The following is a 5,770-nucleotide window of genomic DNA, read 5'->3' on the forward strand; positions in this document are numbered from 1 at the left end:
CCTGCATCGGCAGGCGGACTCTCAACCACTGCGCCACCAGGGAAGCCCGATGCTGCTGTTTTTCATGCTTAATTTCTATTTGTAATTAGAGATTCTGCTACGAGGACACGTGTTTTTCTAATTTTTTATCAAAAAAATTTTTTTTGGCTGCTTTGGGTCTTTGTTGCTGCGCATGGACTTTCTCTAGTTGTGGCGAGCGGGGGCTACTCTTCGTTGCGGTGCGTGGGCTTCTTATTGCAGTGGCTTCTCTCGTGTAGAGCGTGGGCTCTAGGTGCGCAGGCTTCAGTAGTTGTGGCACACGGGCTCAGTAGTTGTGGCTTGCGGGCTCTAGAGCGCAGGCTCAGTAGTTGTGGCACATGGGTTTAGTTGCTCCGCGGCATGTCGGGATCTTCCTGGACCAGGGATCGAACCCGTGTCCCCTGCATTGGCAGGCGGATTCTTAACCACTGCACCGCCAGGGAAGTCCCAAGGACATGTGTTTTGAGGTAAAATATGTCTTGAGTGGTCGTATTGGAAAAGGTAACTTTTACCATCCTGTGTTCCAGCTAAAACGGCTCGATTAACATTTTTGCCAGCCGCTGTTGATCTCTCTTATTTGTGTGTCTATAACCCTTGTTCACATTCATTACAAATTGCTGTTAGTCACAGATCACTTTTTCCAAAAAGGTGTTTCACCGGTTTTACTGATATCCAAGAGGACACACACACACACACAACTTTACCAATAAACAATATGTACCAAGTTAGTTATGTGTCTTGCATGACCAGGCGAGAGACGGTATAAAATAATTTAAAACATTTTGCATCAGTACAAGATTTCAAGGTAAAAGTGTGATAAACTAAGGATGAGTGCCGTCAGAATTGTGAATTTTTCATGTTAGTTTTTTGTGGAGACAAGCTCTTTTTGGCTTCACTCAGAGCGTGGTCTCAGTGGGGCGAGCGCACGAGGGTGGAGTGATGCTGTGGGCGGGGGGCTGGCTGGGACAAGGCTGGAGGAGTGACGGCTTCTCCCTCCCCCTGGGATCCACTTAGCCCCACTGGAAGACATGCCAGGCTGCCCTGGAAAAGGATGAATGGGATCAAGTTTCAGATTCATGGCCACAGCTTGGCTTCCAGCTGGGAGCTCCAGCTCACTTCAAAGTCCATATGAAGCGTCACATTAGAATTACAGCTCAAGTGGGCTTCACAGCTGAGGAGACAGCATGAACTTGTGTGAGTGTTTAGAAGACGCTGCTCAGATGATTAAAGTTTCAGAAGAAAGATGTGTGAGACTAAGTTAAAAGAACAGGTGAAATGAAAGGAGCCAATTCCACAGAGAAGAAAGTGGAGGGGTTTTTAAATCTTCAGAGATTTAAATGGTGGAGATTAGCTGGAAGTTGAGAGTCCTAGATTCTTGTCCCAGGCCTGCTCTTGACTTCGGGCAAGTCACTTAACTTCTTTTAGCCCCATTAGCATTCTTCAACATGTGGGCTCATATTAAGATTTATCTTCAAAGTTTTGCTTTTATCTTTAAGTTTGTGCAGTCCTTTCCGGTGACTCTGAAACAGGGAGGCCAGTAAAATGCAGTCAAAGGGTGTTTACTGAATGCTTGTTGTATGGTAGGCACCAAAGGAAAAAGCTAGCCTGGAAAAGCATGCCATGCCATGAGCATTAAAAATAATAAAGGGTTGGGACTAACCTGGTGGTCCAGTGGTTAAGACTCAGCGTTCCCAATGCTGGAGACCTGGGTTCGATCCCTGGTCAGGGAACTAGGTCCTGCATGCCACAACGAAGACCCAGTGCAGCCAAATAAATAAATAAATATTAAAAAAAATAATAGAGGGTTTATTTTAATCAGTATATACTAGATTGTGAAACCCCCAAGGCTGTGAGCTATGTCTTTACTGGTTTGTTTGTTTTCAGTCCCCCACAATTAGCACAGGTCTGACAGATGGGATGCTTAATAAATATTGATGGATGAATGATGGAAGTTACAAAATAGATAAGTCTCTGTAATACTCTAAAACCCACTAAGAAACAGGACTCATGTTAAACTCTTCATGAATTATTTTTGATTAAAGGCTCTTATAAAGTGCTACTTTTTTATTTTCTGCAAGGCTCTTATTAGCTTATGGAAATACCAACTCCTACTTCCAGTATATTTTTTGAAAGTCTTTAGATTCAGTAGTTGTCCCTCAAAAGAAAGGGGACCATCATCTCTTCTGGTTATTTTGTTCGTGGAAACTTGGGAACACAAGAGGCTGAATCAGCATTTCCGTGTTTCACAGGAAAATAAACTTCATTAAAAAGTCGAATTATCAGTGTTTTTAAAAAATTTTTATTAGACTATAGTTGATTTACAATGTTGCATTAGTTTCTGCTGTACAGCAAAGTTTCTCAGTTATACATATACATATATCCACTCTTTTTACTTACTTTTTTTTCTCTATTTCTTTTTGAATTTTATTTTATTTTTTATACAGCAGGTTCTTATTGGTTATCTATTTTATACATACTAGTGTATGTATGTCAATCCCAATCTCCCAATTCATCCCCCCACTACCACCCCCCTCAGTGTTTTTGTTTTTATAGAAATTCACAAATAGTTTTCAACAATAGTTGTATCTGTGGGGGTCAAAGTAACAAAAACATGTTGACCACGGAAACAAGTCACATTTTTAAAGTGCTAAGAAAAGGTAGAAGCCCTCAGCTGTTCTTACCGTGTCTTTAGAGAATCCTGCAGTTGTTTTAATTGTCCATGCTAAGTGTACATTTTGCAATCTGGTGATAGGTTTTTCACTGCTGTATCTCAGTGTTAACATAGAACTACGGCTGCTGTCTTTCACATGAAGGTTTGGGGGATTTTTTTTTTTTTTTTTTTTCCCCAGTAAGAGGCTTATACCACAGATCTAGAAGCATATCTAAGAGTTTAGACGAAGCATTTTGTATCTTTTCATCTTGATGGAGAGAATATATGACCTGGAAAATGAATCTTGGCTTCCAAAAACAATTTTCCCAGGGAAAGTGAAAAAAAGGTTTTGTGTAGTTTATGAGATTAAATCATCACTTGATAAGTTTATTAGCTTAAATCCCTACTTTTGAAAATTGAGCTGTTTCTCCTTATCAGATCTCCCTCCAGGTGTCTTTGGCTATAGAAATTTTCTATGTTATGTTATCAAAAGTATCTGTCTTTATCTCTCTCTCTCTTTTTATTACTCCTTTAGCCTCCATATTCATTTATTATTGCAGTTGCCTTTTGCTTTAATGACATCTGTTTTAGTAATTAGAACCAGGTGCGCGATTTTGGACATTCATGCCTCCAGAGGGCTCTTATTCCTTAGAAAGGGAAAAGCAATAAGGACTTGAAGCAAAATGAAAGGGAAGGTGTATGGTGAGTCAGTGAGTCAAAAGTGCAAGAATTGAATACTGTATTGCACATTTGAAAGTTGCTGAGAGTAGAGCTTAGAAGTTATTACAAGAAAAAGCTTTTTGTAACCGTGTGTGGGGACAGATGTTGACTAGACTTACTGTGGTGATCATTTCTCAATATATACAAATGTGGCATAAAAAAATGCAAGAATTTGATTATAGAGATGAAACAGTTTTTGCTGCTTAAAAATATTTTAAATTTGGAATTAAGTAATCTATTCAATTTTATTTCTAAGTGTTAAATTTTAAGAGTTAGGATGCGTATCGATGATTCCTTTCTAGCATATGTTAAATTGTGCAAATTTTGGACCAGTGTTCTTTAGTGTTCTCACGTTAATTACAAAAAAGGAGACTTTGTAGGCTATCTTGATTTTTATCATTACGATTGTAGTCATACATTTATCCTTTTATATTACTGCTGATATTTACTGATACTCTGATATCTAATGCTTCATGAGTGAGCAGTGCTGATAACAGTCTGTAGATGGCAACCTGGGTCTAATTTTATTTCTTTTTCTTGTTTCTTCTTTTTTTCCGACTCAGTTTCTCTCTGTAATAATAAAGCTTAATAATTCAAGCAGAGCAGTGACATATTTCTTCAGGGAAACAAATCCCATTTTCTTTTGGTAGCCAAGATGCAAAGTAAGATTGGTTGGTGATTGATGAAGTTGGGCGTGAAATGCATTTTTAGTGCTGCATTTAAATGCCAGCTTAACTGACCAGCGTATGTTTTCCTTGCACTTTCCACCTGAGTGGTGCCTTGAGATAGGTTTTAGAGGCTGTTACCTAGCTATTCTCTCCTCTCTGAGCAAAGTTGTAATGATGATTGCTTTGAAATATTGTATAGTATTTTGGGATTGATTGTATTCGTTGATATTTGTAATAACTTTTTACGTGAAAAAAAATTAGTGTTTTTTAGACCCCTTGGAACACAGGAAGTATAGTGGGTTTAGGGCTCCTTAGAATATTGGGAAAACTGTTATCAGTCTATTGTTGCTATAGTTTATGTGGTATTGATAATTATAAATACTTTTTAAAAGCAGAGTATTAAAATGTAAGCAAAAACAAGACCGGTTTTCTTTTCAAACCCGTGCCCCCTGCAGTGAAAGGGCAAGAGTCCTAACCACTGGACCGCCAGTGAATTCCCAAGACTCGTTTTATTTTGAAGGATGTGATTCTCTTTCTGTTTCCATGTGTGGGCGTGCACGTGTGCACACACGGGTTAGTACCCTTGATGCAGTTAGTTCCTAGCTTGCTCCTAGTATCGTTCACTGATTGTTTCCAAAGAACGTGTGATGTTTAGACTCCTGATGAATGATAGGGAGCAGGTGCGGTGCCGGGAAAGGGTGTCTGAATATTATGACCTTGCTGGGTGACTGCCCTCGGGCAGTCATGCTCTTGAATTTTTCTAATAGCTACAAACTGCACATGGTTTGCTGCGTCGCCCCAAGCATGAAGCATTACTGCGGTCCATCCTCAGAGTCAGATCAGGGGACATGGAAACTTGAGCTTCTTTGGTTCAGCTGATGAGCCAGCTCAGGCGCTTGCATGGTTCGCAGTCACAAGAGACTCAAGATAAAAACAGGAAGCATGTTTTCCAAATGTGCTCTCCCAAGTCTCACCCACTAAGGATGTCATGTACCGGGGGAAAGTATATAAGAAGGCACCAAGGTGACTTCACAAAGCAGGGCACTGGTTTTTTTTGATAAACTGAGGAAAGATTTATGATTCCTTGATGTCTGTTTCCGCCATACTCACCACAAAATGGGGAAATAAAGGTTTTCTATTCCTTCCTTGATCTTAACTTCTCATCACGGTGGCTATGTGTATTGTGGGATATGGGTCCAATTTGACTATGATGAGTACCAGTATGATAAAAATTTGCAAAATAAGCACTTTCCCATGCCTCAATAACCCTTTTTAGAATGACATATTATACAGCAAAACCTAGTACAGCAAGGGGTCTTAGTAATCCCTTGAAGTTTTATTGTGCTCTTCAAATTCTAGTAATAAAAATTAGTTTAGGAATACAGGCGTACTTTGGAGCAATTGTGGGTTTTGTTCCAGACTACCACAATGAAGCAAATAACACAATAAAGCAAGTCACACAAATATTTTGATTTCTCAGTGCACATAAAAGTTATGTTTACATTATACTATGGTCTACTAAGGGTGCAATACCATTATGTCTAAAAAAAATCCAATGTATATGCCTTAATTAAAAAAATACTTTGGGCTTCCCTGGTGGCGCAGTGGTTGAGAATCCGCCTGCCGATGCAGGGGACACGGGTTCGTGCCCCGGTCCGGGAAGATCCCACATGCCGCGGAGCGGCTGGGCCCGTGAGCCATGGCGGCTGAGCCT

General features: G+C 40.0%; 1 protein-coding gene across 1 annotated transcript in view; it reads left to right on the forward strand.

Annotated features, from left to right (window-relative positions):
• Nucleotides 1-5,770, forward strand: part of DCDC2 (doublecortin domain containing 2) — a 167,505-nt gene that overhangs the window by 72,078 nt on the left and 89,657 nt on the right. The window lies entirely within an intron of this gene.

The sequence above is a fragment of the Physeter macrocephalus genome, chromosome 18, assembly GCF_002837175.3.
Source record: "Physeter macrocephalus isolate SW-GA chromosome 18, ASM283717v5, whole genome shotgun sequence".
In the NCBI taxonomy this organism is placed as follows: domain Eukaryota; kingdom Metazoa; phylum Chordata; class Mammalia; order Artiodactyla; family Physeteridae; genus Physeter; species Physeter macrocephalus.